The 14,845-nt window shown below is 45.2% G+C and overlaps 1 protein-coding gene across 11 annotated transcripts in view; it reads left to right on the top strand.

Annotated features, from left to right (window-relative positions):
• TBL1X (transducin beta like 1 X-linked) overlaps window positions 1-14,845 on the top strand; it is a 223,321-nt gene that overhangs the window by 22,260 nt on the left and 186,216 nt on the right. For 3 of the 11 annotated variants that reach the window (XM_087426579.1, XM_087426578.1, XM_087426582.1), the window contains exon 2: window positions 471-533. The exons of 7 other annotated variants lie outside the window; for them this stretch is intronic. The gene's annotated coding sequence lies outside the window, so the exon portion shown is untranslated. Of the gene's footprint in view, window positions 1-470; window positions 545-14,845 lie in introns of all 11 variants that reach the window. One more of the 11 variants, XM_087426580.1, reaches the window with a different exon arrangement.

Here is a 14,845-nt window from a genome sequence, read left to right as displayed (position 1 = left end):
TGCCCCCCCCCCCCCAATTATCTGGTCCTGGCCTAAAGTGTACAAACAGGCAATTTCCAGGTGATTCTCACTCACTTTCAAGTTTGAGAACACGTCTTGCCGGACTATCCCATCTGGGAACGGGAGCTGGCGATCCTTTCCATATAAAGACATCAAGACCTACTGAGGAGAAGGGAGTTATTTAATATTGCACAGATGGCTGTGTAGAGGCAAGTTAAAACTCAAGGGTCTTGGCTAGGTCTCTATGATTTCTGTGGCTTTTTATCATTTGCTTTGTACTGTATTAATTTTTTGAGTTTTATTAATTCTTTACTATTGCTCTGTGTAATAAATAGACCATTTATTTGGTGTTGAAAAATCTGTTTTTTGTTAGGAGATTTCCATTAGGAGCTTAATATTTTTTTCCTTCAGGTGGCCTTTTGCCAAGTATTTCTCTTACGCACGTATTTTATTTTCCTTTTCCTCACCAGCGAGATTGCAAGTTCTTGATAGGAGAGATCATGCCTCCAATTTCCTTTCTGCTCTGCGTAATAGTGAGTATATGGTAATTATCCGTAGGTTGCTAGTGGTATCCATTGCAGTGTGTATTGCACTCTGTGGTTAAGGGTCATTTATCAGGTTTCCATGGACTAGCCTTTTATACCTTGCTATAAATCCAATTTCCAATGTTTAGGGCCCTATGGTTAGCCTGTTGATACTTGGTTGCCATGTGGTGAAAAGAAGGCTTTGAGCTCATTAGAGGAAGAGAGCCGTGTCATTGAAAGGCTGACAGCCTCATTCCTCCTCCTGTACTCACGCTGTTTTATTTTGGTGATTGAAATGTTGGAGGTATGAGAGGTAATCGGGGTATCACTTGCCGGCAAGACAAAGTGCAGAGCAGTGAGTTAAAGCTTCTCCGATCCCTGCCTCTGCTGTACACAGCAAGCGAGTATAGATTTTCTTTTAAAAAGCCAGTTGGGGAAGCATTCGCTCTAGAAGATGCTGTGTCACCAAGAATTTGCCATGATCAGATCAGACAAGTATTGCCCACCTCTTGGAGCTACCAGCAAGTTAGAGAAATAACTTTTGTTATGAAAAACTTTTTGTTTTTCAGTTGAGTCCTGTTTAATTGAAATGGTTCTCCTTGTGTGTATCGATGGTACAGTAGTTGTGTGAGCACAAGGCTTTTGTTCTTCCTGATTCCACGTGGGGGAAAAGACATTTACTGGCTTATGGGCTGCTGAGAGAGAGTCAGGGCCCATGGAGGTGGCTCCATTCTTCACTTGTTCTGTTTTTTTAATTGAGACATAATTGATGTATAACGCTGTATTACTTTTAGGTGTACAATATAATGATATAGGTATACATTGTGAAATGATTACCAGAATAAGTTTATTTAACATCCATCACCACACATAGTTATAATTTTTTTTTCTTGGGATGAGAACTTTTAAGATCTCTCTTAGCAGCGTTCACATACACATGACGCTATTGTCAGCTGTAGTCACCGTGCTGTACGTTCCATCTCCAGGACTTAATCTCCAGGAATTTTGCACCTTTTGACTGCCTTCACCCATTTCACCACCCTCACCTTCTGCCTCTGGCAACCACCCATCTGTTCTCTGTTCTTTACCAGGAAACTTGTTGCCTCACCTCTCATCTGCTTGGCCCTTAGGACACCAGGTTGGTGTGTCTGACAAGCCTAGCAGTTCACACATAGTAACAGAGGAGATGAAAATGCTAATCTGTGAGCTCAGTGAGGAGTGGGGCTTGGCTTCACAAAAAAATGAGAAAGGCCGTTTGTGCGGATCCTAACTGCCACACTTCCGTGGGCGGGTCTAGCAATTTCTGATGTCCTTATGCTACCGGTCCGATCCCTTCTTTCATCTAAAATAAAATTTACATTAAAATGAGCTGACCTCTTGAAAGTCAAAATTTAGCAATCAGAAAACCAATGTCAGTTTTGGGAGGAGCCCCCGCCTCCGCAGATCTGACCCTTTTAAAGCTACCTGGAATGTCGCTCGTGCCCAACAACTTGAGCTGGAATTGGAACTTCTCTTTCCGTTCTGCATGCCTGGATCCAGACGTTTGAGTATTAGTTCCTGTCACACAGCAGGAGAAGGTTCATGCTATCATTGTATACAGAGAGTAGAATGTGGTTGAGATTGCAAATAGGGATGTAAGTCAGGGTGTGTGTGTGTGTGTGTGTGTGTGTGTGTGTGTATGTGTGAAGGGGAGAAAGGAATGGAATGATGAAACCATGTGGAGTGTGGGGAGTATGTCAGGAAAACATGCTTTCAAGGATAAACAATAAAATTTTGGCAATAGGCTGGGTTTCTGACCTGTGACTCAGACACTGTGATTGAGAGAGATTCCAGTGGTCATTTACCTCCATCCGGCTTCTTATCGGTGCCACAGGGCAGTGTCTCAGTTCAACTTTCCAGAATACTCTCTAGGAACTCTTTATGCTCGATGGAGATGATAGTCTTCCACTTGCTTCACTGTGTGCTTAAAGGAACTGGGGACTGGCATTATCAGGTAAGCAATCTCAAGGTCCCTTTGATGACTCTGTCCTCCTTAATGGTGAAGTGCCCATGGTTTTCCTGCCTGCTGTAACTTCTTGCAGGGTACCTGCCCTCACGGGCCACCTGTGGAACACCTGTGATGGGAAATCAAGACTTTGGGAGATAAGTTGATTCTCCTGTTTGGCGATTGGGGTTGTTTGAGCCAATGTCAGTCAGTTCCTGAACTCATCCATGATTTACTGGATTAAATCAAAGAAGACCCATGTATTTGTAGATTATCATTTTTTTGGTCTGGTATGCAGACTGATGTTTCTGTGGAAAGAACCCTTGAATGGGAGCAGAATTACTGAATTTTAGTCCTAATTCTGTCATTAACCACCTGTGTGACAGTGGCCCCAAGAGAATAAAAGAATTGTTCTGTTTCTCCTGTCAGCTGAGAGCTTGGGTCATTCCAGTACCAAAACACGATGGATCAATTTTCAGGACTGTCCACAGCTGCTAGTTTGAGTTAGTGGAAATACGGGGGATTACTCTGCTGCTCACAGTGGTAACAATTGCATATGGCGCAATCCAGTGGCTAGAAAGCTGTCTTTGGGATCTTCTCTTGTCACCTTATAGGGAATGCTCTGTAATAATTACGTTCACTGGAACTTCTAGTGACTAAACTGCCTGGAACAGCAACCAGGAAAGGCCCACCTTCCAGCAAATTCCATTCTGTTGGGTTGTCTTATAATGAGGTCTGAGAGCATTTCTTGATTATCTAGCCAGATGGATGCATTATTAAAGGCCAATTTGGAGCCTATCAGAGAAAATCAAGGTCAGACACAGTCTAAATAGAAGTAAGGAATATGGTGACCTTTATCTCTTTATCTTAGTTCTCTTTGGAAGATATGGTACCATGGTGACAAGTGTCACATGGAGGGATTTTTTTTCTTTTTTTCCTGAAAAGTCCTTAGGCAATCAACTCATAGACTATTCAACATAAAGCCAAACCAAAAAAAAAGTTTAGTTTTTTTGTGTCATTAAAATATTTAGCTTGAGAATCTTCATTGAAAATTGGTAATCTTTTGCGAGTTTGTGTAAGTAGGATTTAGTACCTTTTAAAAAGGTTCCTTCTTGCTTGCCATGCTTGGTCCTTTTAGGATTTAGGTTACAACAGTTCTCCAGGAAAGCCGACGTGTTAAACTGTGGTTCACTGTTAGGATCACTCACATTACAAAAGAAATTTCCACCTTTAGCCTTTGTTTTCTGCTCATTTGCTTTCTTGGAAACGTTTCCACATCTGGTCTTAGAGGAGCCATAGAACAGGAAGCGTTAACAGGCTGTGTTTCGTAACCAGCATTTGCTTCTTGCCCTGAATGTTGCGTTTTTGCCATCCATTTTCCACTGAAAAAATGGAGACGCCTTCCAGAACTGCTCCTGAGAGGTGCTGAGTCATGGAAATTGAAGGGAACTGCTGGGACGCCTGGTGTGACAGATGGGCTCGAGAGACGTCAGCCAACACAGGGAAAGGATTTATCTCTGCACCCCATCGTCTGTCTTCCTTCTCTTTGGCTCCAGCTCTTTCCTTTCCTAGCTGCCCTTGATGTTCATTTGAACCAAATTTCACCTTTACTGAAGGGCAATGGGCAGAGATGCCTGCTGCCAAGCAGCCTATCTAGTTCTGGTGTCGTCAAGAGGCAGGAATGACAAAGGAATGGGCAACAGGGAAAAGTGAGCAAGGCTGAGGTGACGGCGACGTGTCATTCTGTTACAGGCATAGAGGGATGTCTGTGGGCTATGAAAACACGGCAAGATGGTTTTAGGTCCTTTTTAGGTCGAGTGGAGATTAGTCTGGTGGCCCCGTCTTTGAGTGGTTTTGTATACAGTTGATTCTCATTATTCTCAGTAGTTATGTGTAAAGTCACCGGGACTATAGAAGCTTTGCTCCTAGGAGAAATACAGGGGTAGGTCCCTGTGAGCCTCTGGTCACAATATTTTCATCACCCAGTCAGTACATAATCTTGTGTTATGTGTGTTTCTGTTTAAAGACACTTTATTGACTATATATTGTTGATTCATTCACATTGAACTCATGGCCAACAGCACGGTAACTCACGCCTGAAGGAAGCTTCTCTAAACACGTATTTTCTCCGGAAGACACATCCCAGCCTTCTTGCCCTTAGGAACACCAGACAGCACTTGAGCGCTATGCTTGGGGGCCATTCTAAACAGAGAGGTTACCGACAAAAAGCATAGAAATGCAAAAAATGTGGCACTAAACAGACCATGGAAAGGACACTTGTTTCCAGTCTGGGAGCTGGAACAAGAAGGCAGAGTGTCGCCTTGTTCAGCCTCAGCTGGGAATGTGTGCGACAGTGACTTAACTTTTCCACTGCTCTGTGAGTGTCCTTGAATGACCATAAAGTGCCGTGGGTATTGATTCTGGGGTCACAGATAAGCTTTAGCAAAAGGCAAGTTCACAAATACGTGTTGCATATCCCTGTGCATTGGATACACACATACAAACATATTTTGAGAGAGATTTTAACAACCTGAAAACAATCAACATGATAATAGTTGTGTCTGTTGGGCCCTCTGGAGATGGAGTTTGGGGTGCAAATGTTTTAATAGGGGAGAAGGCCTGAGAAAGATAAAGGAGGGACAGGATTGAGTAGGGAAAGCCTCTAGACCTCAAAGCGTATGTGATAAAGTTTGGACCAGCCAAACGATGAGTTTCTGGAGCAGACGCTGCCTGTTAGAGAGAAATGGCCTTGCTCAGCCATGGGGCAGCTTGGGAAGAGCAAAGCCAGGGTGGATTGGCGAATTCTTTCTTTCTTGAAAGGAAATTATGAGCTTTGCACCTCCATACTGTCACAGTTGGTAAATCAAACTTTTGATTTCAGTTTTATATATATAAAAATTATTTTGCACCCATATTAAGTTGAACTGTACAATGTGGCTGTTTTTGATCAAAAGTTGTCAACTACTGGCAATGTCCAATGGTTCAACTCAACAGAACCTTTTCAAGGTATAATGATGCTGTTTGAAATGAGGATAACACCGATATCTCCTTTGCTTTGTTGAGAAACTCCACTGTACCTCATCTGAAATGTGGTCTGACCCATAGTGGAAGCCAGTCAGTGGCATCGGGACTCACTGATGATCCCTGGTTGGTTGGTTGTATCAAGGTGGCCTCCTGCCCCAAATTATGGTGGAAAGGGAACCAAGGTATTAAAAAAAATTGTGGAGTTTATGAGTAGGTGTTGCTGGTGTTTATTATATTTAAGGTTGTTTTTAACCATGAAAATGAGCTTTTTCTGGGCACTCCTTCCTTTTCCTTCAGGTTTTGTGGGTGCTGAACACTGAAGTCTTGTGTTAAAATTCTGTTATTGAACACATGTTTTAAGGAGAAACAACAAACTTATGACTGCAGCTTCTGAAGTGATGAGAATGTTAAATAACATTTGGTGGAACATGTAACCACCAGTGTATAAAAGTAAATAACTCCTCAACTTGGTTTTAAAACCAAATGAACATAGTTCATTTCATTAAAAATATCCAACTGATAAAGGATGGGTGGCTTCTAATGGTGGGAGTCAATTTAGAAAAATGGAAAAGTGCTTCATTTGTATTTAGAGTTCATATAGATAAGTTCTGTAAGCAATTTGATCTTTTCTCTTTCAGGTGAGATAAATCCTGAGACTTGTTCTTTGTTTTGTTGAGAAAGATTCGCCCTGAGCCAACATCTGTGCCAGTCTTTCTCTATTTTGTATATGGGACACTGTCACAGCATGGCTGCCAATGAGTGGTGTGGGTCCGCTCCTGGGAAATGAACCCGGGCTGCTGAAGTGGAGTATGCCAAACTTAACCACTAGGCCACGGGGCCGGCCCCTGAGACTCGTTCTTTAAAAGACATTTGCCCTTACCCTGCGTTTGTAGGTACGGTCCATGTCCTTGAGCCAAGAATCACCAGGAACACACACACCTGTAGTTGGACAGAGTTGGGTTTGTTGACTTGTTGCTGTGAAGAGACTGTGTGACATCTCAGTAAGAGGATGTTAGGAAGGATCTCAAAGATTTGAGCTTGTGTGCAGTGATTTGGGGAGGGTTTAAGGAACGGGGGTCTTGTCTGGTGTTGGTGGTCTCTGAAATTGTTGATGTTCCAACAGGAGAACACCACTGCTGAGCTGTGAGGGCCAGGCCAGGTCCCAGCGGTTGGCGGCTGCTTTTCTCTTTCAGTTAATACATATTGGATTGACAGAATAGACGAGTGATTGATTGAATGGATGTGTGCTTAAACATCAGAAACATCCAAATAAAAGTATTGTCCTAAAAGGACTTCTTAATGATCACTTTTAAAATAATGCATTATAACGTGCATCATTTTAAAACCCATGCATTGTAACAACTGGATGTGGTCCCGGTGTCATCTCTTAGCCTCTGATGCTAACAGAAGACCACCTGTTTCCTACAGACCCCTATTGATTAGGGGGAGTGGAGCATGATTCTGAATTATGGGAACCTCAGGCTGGGTGGAGGCACTTCTTGGGTTCATATTGTAGAGAATTGGGTATATTCTTTTTGATGCTCTTGTGAATGATATTTTCTTAATTTCATTTTCAGATTGTTCATTTCTAGTATTGGTACAATATTAAATTTTAATGCAATAGAAGACTTTTTTTTCTGCTAGTTACAGGAAGAGATTTTTTTTCCTGGTCCACTGCCTGTGTTTGTGGCAATGAGTTTTTATCGACTAGGAAGACCTTTATAGGGCTCATTTATGGCCCTTGGGTTTGCCATTTTTAGTTCTTAAAAGCAGCAGGAGGAGGCCCCCATAACACAGACTGTGTTAGGTTTTTAAAAATGTATTTAATTAATGTTTTATTTTAAATGATTTGTTTTGGTTAATTATAGACCACAGGAAGTTGCAGAAAGAGTGCTGAGCGGTCCTGCATGCCATCGCCCAGCTTCCTCCCATGGTGGGCTCTTTCCTAACCTTTGAGCAGTAGGGATACGGTGCTATTACCGTGAGCTCGTCCACAGTCCTTCCCGGGAGTTCACCAGTGTGTGCATGTGCTCGTTTGTGAGATGCATTTTAAAGAGGAGCACGCATAATCGCTTCTCTTTCAAAGCTTAAACCGAACGTAAATCCAGCAGAAGGGCACAGAGGGAGTTGGGGCTATACACAAGCACCCAGTAAGGATCACCTTGACTTTCTTGGTGGCCTAAGTTAATGGGGCAGGTGCCAGCACCCCAGGAAGGCAGGAGGTTAAAAACTGGATGTGTGTGCTGCCCCTGCGTGTGTGTGTGTGTGTGTGGCATGCTCCTTTTGTTGTCAGTGCTGCAATAAGACAAACCATTTCTCCTTCAAAGTCCACAGACTGATGGAGACTATAATGGGGGGTGGGGTGGGGAGAAAACCCTGCTTATCGTAACCTGTGGTCACTGGCCCTGGATTCATGACGGAAGCAGTTCGCATATTCCTTGTTTTGTAAATAGGTGAAACAACCTCTTTTTCCCCCTTCAGTGATGGTAGTGTTGTGTTTGGTATTATCCACCCCGCTTAGACCTCCCTTTGGAATTTCTTTCTTCTCCTCTGCTGGGGCGGTGTGCCACTTGTCTTGCTAAGAGAGTGGGAATGTAAACTCACCTGATAGTGGACCCGAGTCTCCCTCACCGGACTGGAGCAGAAGGGTTTTTCTTTCCCACCTCTCTTGCTGTGAGCGTAGTGAGACTGGAAATGGCTAATGAGAGTAATGAACTCCCCCGAGTTGTGTAGCTCTCAGTGTCCAGAGGGGATGGCTGGCCGTTGTCTCCGAGAGCCACGTACCCCCCGGCCAGGATTTTGGATGCTGGCTGGTCAAGTATGGTAGTGTTTGGTCTGGGGGTCGAGAAACTCCTCTGAGTGAGGCGTGGAGTGAAATTGCAGGAGCCTCTGTGACTTGTACAAACCGGAAGCAGGCTCGTGTACTGGCTTGTACTGGCTTGTATTGTGAGATACAGTACGACTGGGAAGTTGGTTCTGGATATCACTGATGCCAAGGAGCCTGTCAAACATTTATGGAGGCTTGGGGGCTAAATGAAAAAGGGTTTGATAGACAAATCTATCGAGACGGAAAGTGGATGAGTGGGGGATGGGGGATGGGTAGTGATGCTCAAGGGTACTGGGCTTCTTCTGGGGATAATGAAAAAGTTCTAAGGCTGATTGTGCTATGATGGTTGCACAACTGGCTTAATACACTAAAAGCAATTGAATTGTACCGTTCCCATGGTCGAACTGTATGGTATGTGATTTATATCTCAAAAAGCTTTTTAAAAAGGATTCAGACCACTGCTTTCGTACTTCCAAGCATGCTCTTATAATACCTTGCCTGGTCTCGTGCCGTCGAAGCTCCTTCTTGTGCATGGACGTGGTGTAACTTTCAGTGTGGAGAGAGCCACTTGAGAGTGACTAGTTCCAGAAAATGTGTCCCTGTCTGTTATCTCCACACGGCCACAATTAGGAACCAGCGTCCACAGGGAGTGGTCAAAATGTGGCTGATGATATCAGAGGAAGTGGGGCACTGTCATCTCTTTATATCTTCCCTTTTCTCTCCTTTCTGCGCCCCTACTCCTCCCCAAAACAAACAAATCAAAAGACAAAGAGAAAGTGAGAGGCTAGTGGCACAGCTGAATATGCCCAGGCAGTTGGAAGAACAGAACACACTTAGGGGAGGGAAAATAAAGCAAAAATATAGCCGCCCACCCTTCTTCATCGGCCAACAGAGAGATGAAGGTAAAGATGGGAAACGGCAGACGCATAAAGCATCAATCTGACTATTCAGGGTTGGGGAAAAGTTTGAAAAATATAGTGGCTCACACCCCCCCTTATCATCTTTGATGAAATTGACATAGGTAGTTTCCTTATTGAGCGTTTGGGGAGAATGCAAGGGAAATTCACGGTGCTCGTGCTTGCACAGTGATCACCAGTCTCTGTTGCTCTGCAGTGAATCTTGCTTGGAAATGATTAGAAGCCCATAGTTTGAAGTAATATGATCTATTTCTCCAGTCATAAACTTAGCGAGATAAAAAGCACATCCACGTGGTCACTTAATATTTCCTAATACTCTGCATTTTTTAAAAATTTTATTATTATTTTTTTTTTGTGAGGAAGATCAGACCTGAGTTAACATATGCCAATCCTCCTCTTTTTGCTGAGGAAGACTGGCCCTGGGCTAACATCCATGCCCATCTTCCTCCACTTTATATGGGATGCCGCCTCGGTGCGCGCCCGGGATGCGAACCGGTGAACCCCGGGCCGCCGCAGCGGAGCGGAGCGTGGGCACTTAACCGCTTGCGCCACTGGGGTTGCCCCCTAATACTCTGCATTTTTGTCATGAGCTTTGTAGAATTGGGCTGGTGCTTAGTTAAACTGAAAAGAGAATGTTTGAAATGGCACATCAGGTTGAAAACCGTCAGAGTTTATAGTCTCCTGAAGAAATGTTGTCGGAACAGCCATCTTTTGCAACTTTGTTACCACACGTGGTAACACATCTTTGTTATAAGCTGTAAATACTACAGGGTTGCAAGGGAAACAGACCTAGGGATGGAGATGAAAGAGCCAGAAGGAGGAGCCTCCCTGGTGGAACCAGTTCCCCTTTTGGGTGTGGGCGAGTTGAGTCTGCCGCGAGGGGATTTCTCTGTGACTTCCTGTGCTGAAACCCGAGTGGCCTGTCCTGCCTTTGACCTCTGCTGTTTGCACTGTGGCTTCATTCATGTGTAGCTGGTTCATTCTCAGTGCCAGGGTTGCATCCCTAGATTGACGCCTGAACCTGACCTTTGGGGCTCGAATAGGGATGTTCTTGAGCCTCAAGGGGAGATAAGGATAAAAATCATTAGTATTATAGCCGGTACCTTTTTGGGTGGACACTCTCCATGGGGCAACGTCCTAGGTACTTTCCGTAGTTCCTTTTGAGCCTGCACGACAAGTCTGAATCATTGGAAAGACTCTTCTTGTTTCACAAGTGGGGAAACTGAGGCCAGGGCAGTGAAGTACCTGGTCCGAAGCTCTGAACCGTGGAGCTGAGAGCTGAATGGTGGCAGGCGGGTCAGCGTGATGTTAAAGTCTGTGTTCGTTCCAGAACACTACTGTGCTTTTCAACTTCGGAAGGTCTTTTCCCCCTAATTCATGGCACTCTTCAGTCTTAGGATTCCGCAGTACCCTTGGGAGTCTGTGGGGAATGGTACTGTGGGTAAGGGCCAAGGCTGTGTACACGGAAACCCTGAAAAAATGACGGTGTCTGATTCCAGAAACGTCTCTGAGCCAAAGCTTGAGACAGGCTTCCTTTAAGGCAGGGGCCAAATTTGGCCCGCCACCTGTTTTTGTATAGCCTGCGAGCTAAGAATGGTTTTATATTTTTAAATGGCTGAAGAAAGAATAATATTTTGTGACACATGAAAACGATGTGAAATTCAAATGTCAGTGTCCACAAAGCTTTATTGGAACACAGCCACACCCATTCATTGTCTGTGGTTGCTTTCTCTACAAAGGGTGTTGCAGGAGAGACCCTCTGGTCCCAGGAAGCCTAACATATTTACTCTGGCCCTTTACAGAACAAATGTCGATCCCTGCCTGCTTTGAGGCACGTACCACCTCTTTGGTGTGACTTGCGCTTCCTCCTCGCTCCTGATCTCTTCTTCATTTGCACCCTATTCCCATCTCACCTTGCTTGCTGACGTCTGATATTCCTCAATTAGAGAGTCATTTGTTTGCTATGAAACTTTGTCCTGGTTAAAATGCTGATCGTCCCAGGAGAGGTAATACATTAAGCCTTATTGGTTATTTATACCACAGGATTGGAAGGGATTGCTGCTGGCTTGGTTAGAGCAGAGCAGGGCTGTTACTTAAAATGCAGGGGACTGGGCCTCCCCTGTGCATGGCGGGAGAAGAGGAAAGGCTCCGTCATCCAGGAGAGGCCGTTTTGTTCATTGCCTACTTTTTCTGCATCCTCCCTCAGTCACCCAGAAGCTGGGAGTGTCGGTGGGCTATGGCCACAGCTAAGGTCCTCCGTAGGAATTGTTGTCAGGTTCAGAGAGCCACCTGGCCTGACGATGCCCTACCCCCACCCTAGAATGGGTTGACAGCCGCGGCGTGACATGGCTGGTGCCAGCGGAATCGTAAGGCAGGGCCTGCAGCTAGGCAGTGGTAGAGCTGGGACTTGACACAGACAGTCTTCCCGTCCTCCAGTGCCTAATTACATTCTAGCGCCTTCTGTGGAATGCCGGCTTAGCATACTAAGGATGATGACCCATTTCTTGCCTTTTTACCCACTGTTTTTGATAGTTGCTTTTCCTAAGGCCTGGACAAGGATGAGAACATGTGAGGGCAGTGTCACTAGATTTCTGTCTTGCCCGTGATACGTGGTCTCCCATACATGGGAAAAACTGCATTTCCCCCAGAAACAGCATTACGGTTGAGATGGACAATACCGCAGTGGACAATTAGCACGTTATGGCGTCCTTCTTGTATATTTTTCATGGCCAGTTTACATTTCAGTTACATTTTCGGGCTTTACAAGGCCATTCTAGACGAGCTGGGAACTTGACCCTACTTTTATAGCATTGTTTCTAGGAGAAGAACGTTTCTGAGTGGGAACCCAATGAAGACTTGGACTCTGTTGCGTTTATAATTTGGAGGCTGCTTTAATTTCAAGATCTCTGCTTCAAACTTGTTTCGTTTTGATGTGCACAGTAGGAAGGCAAAGTATCACATTAGCTAGGGTGTCTTGGTAAGTGGCTTCCTTCCTTCGCATTTTCTTTCCTTGACTCCTCAAAACATTAGTGAAATAGGCTGGAGGGATCTGCCTCTTCCTGGAGAGGGGGTTGGAAAGAGAAGGGATACACATTAGCTAGAATTTAAAAGCAGCAGTGACAGCCCAGATAATTTGTCATGCTAACCTACTTTAAAAGCTGACAGGACAACTGGGGAGTGGAAAATCTCTGCTTTCTCTTGCCCTGCTCTGACAAGACCTAAAAATAACTCAGTGAGAAGGGCACACGGCCCTTTGATCTCCTTGGCCTGGGATATTTCTTGGTAGGACCAGATGCTTAGGGACCAGGTGTTCTTCAGTGAGGGCTCGGGTAGTTGGAGGCGATGGGTGGGCCAACGACTGACCATGAACTATTTGATCTGTCCCTGGTTTCCATTTCTTGCTTCTCTAAATATTCTCTCCCTTGCTTTATGTAACTACAAAGTGGAGTATGTGTACGGAAGACCCGAACAAGACAGATCACACGTTTATACCAAGAACCGTTGGACTGGATTTGTTAGCTGTTTATCCCGCGCCTCCTTTTCCAGAATAAGTAGAACAAATCTTTGACCCCCAGAGGGACTGCAGTTTAGTTGGGCAACACGAGGGCGGGATTTGATTTCATTTATAGTTGAGGAGTCACAAGTGCCCTGGAGCTCTGGAGAGACAAATTGGACTTCACTGGTGGAGAGCTGAGGAGATGGCCTGGGGCAAGAGGCGAGAGATGGGGAGCAGCCTTCCTAGGGAGAGAGCTGTAAAGGGGTTGCGTCCACAAGAGCCCAAGGAGGAACCGGAGAGAACCAAGCGTTGTCAGAGCTGCAGAGGTGGGATACTACTGAGGACTTGTGCGAATCCAGGTTTGGTTTTCAGGGTCGGAGCAGTGCGTCTGCGGCAGGCTGATGATGGAATCAATGGGATAATGCATGAAAGGAGGGAGGCAGTGGGTGCACACGTCTACTTGGAGAGGTCCAGCCCTGAAAGTAAGGGGAGAAGTAGGGCTGGGAAGCTAGTGTGGGTGAAGGAGTTTTTAGAGGAGGGGAGACTTGGTGGTACAGTGAAAACTCAAGGGAAGTGAGATGTTCAAGAGATAAAGGATGGGGGGAGCAGACCCAATCTCTTGCAGGAGGAAAATTGTGCAGGGTTGATTAGCCTTGGAAAAGGAGTAGCAGGGACATTTCTTTTGAGACAGGTGGAAGGCAATAAATATGTAGGGTTTTTGGAAGCAGAAAGGAAGATGATTCCCCTAAAAGGTTTTACCAAGAGATGACTGAATGTGAAGGTCTTAGATTTCTAAGAGAGCAGGGGGTCCTGACTTAAAGGAAGCCAGAGGTGGTGGGACCAGCTGATGCAGGAGACAAAAAGGCTTTCAGACTGTGCTTGGGAACACAGGATGTGGGCTTGGGGCCAAGAGCTTGCTTGGTAGCCAGTGGCGACTTCTCCTGATTCACAGCCACCACTGCTTAGAATCGGAATGGCCCTCGTTTGATCTATTTTAGATAAGGCTAGTTAGTTTGGCTTTTAAGAACCAATGGACTGGGGCATAAACCACGGCAGACTGAAAAGGATTGCAGGAAGGGTCTAGCGTAGCGCTGTCCAGGAGAACTTTCTACCACATGGATGGAGATGTTCCACATCCACCCTAGTGAGTAGTCTAGTGTGGGAGCCACTAGCCACGTGTGGCTATGGATTATTTGGGCTTCTGATGAGAAGGTAAGATGAGGGCTCATGTCATGTCTGAGTGGGATAGTGTGTCAGCAAAGCCTCCAGGTGCCGTAGCTTGGGTAAGGCTGAATGTGGCAGGTGGGGAAGTGGCCACGACAAGGTGAGGGCAGAGGACTGCAGCGGGGAGAAAAGGTCCAAGTGCGCACGGCCCCCATGAACCAAAGCAGGGCTCCTGTGTTTTACCTGCTTCTCTTTATGATTACTTATTAATTGTGCTGTAAAATATAGCAGGTTTGGGACTTTGATTTTCTTCTTGATCTTGCACTAAGCCTGGGAAAGTGATCCGCACCAGCAGCCGGTTGATAATTCTTTGTTAATTGATCATCAAAGGCCGTCTGGAGTGAAAAGCAGTGGGGGGTTGAAGTTGAGCTCCCTGGATCTAGGGGGGGCGGGAGAACTTCTCCAGGCAGACACACCTCCCACCTGTAACTCACTTTCTCCGGCTCCATCTTTGAGTGTGGGGACTCTTATCAAGCCCTCCATCATCTCTGTTGACATTTAGCCTTGAGAAAGGAAAAGACCATCTCAGAGTTTCCATCTGTGAGCAAGGTTCTCTGAATGTCTTGAAAACATGGGCTTAATTTTGTGAGCTCAGGAAGAATTCTTGTGCTTTGGGATTTATTAAAAACTGCAGGTTCTGTAAGGAAAGAAAATCTCTCACCTCTGTCTTCTAGGGACTCTTTACTCGCCTTCAGTCTAGCGCTAAAAACACAAACAAAGCATTACAAAAAATCAACAAAACCTTTTGCTTGATCTGGCAGCGTATTGCCCTGTTTCCGTTTTTCTCCCCCTCATTATGCTTCCTCAAAGAAAAGTTCCGCAGTCGTCTACCTTTACCCTGTCGCCCCA

This window comes from Ceratotherium simum, chromosome X (assembly GCF_057802395.1).
Source record: "Ceratotherium simum simum isolate JZ-2026a chromosome X, ASM5780239v1, whole genome shotgun sequence".
NCBI lineage: Eukaryota > Metazoa > Chordata > Mammalia > Perissodactyla > Rhinocerotidae > Ceratotherium > Ceratotherium simum.
This window is presented reverse-complemented; position numbering and strand designations above follow the sequence as displayed.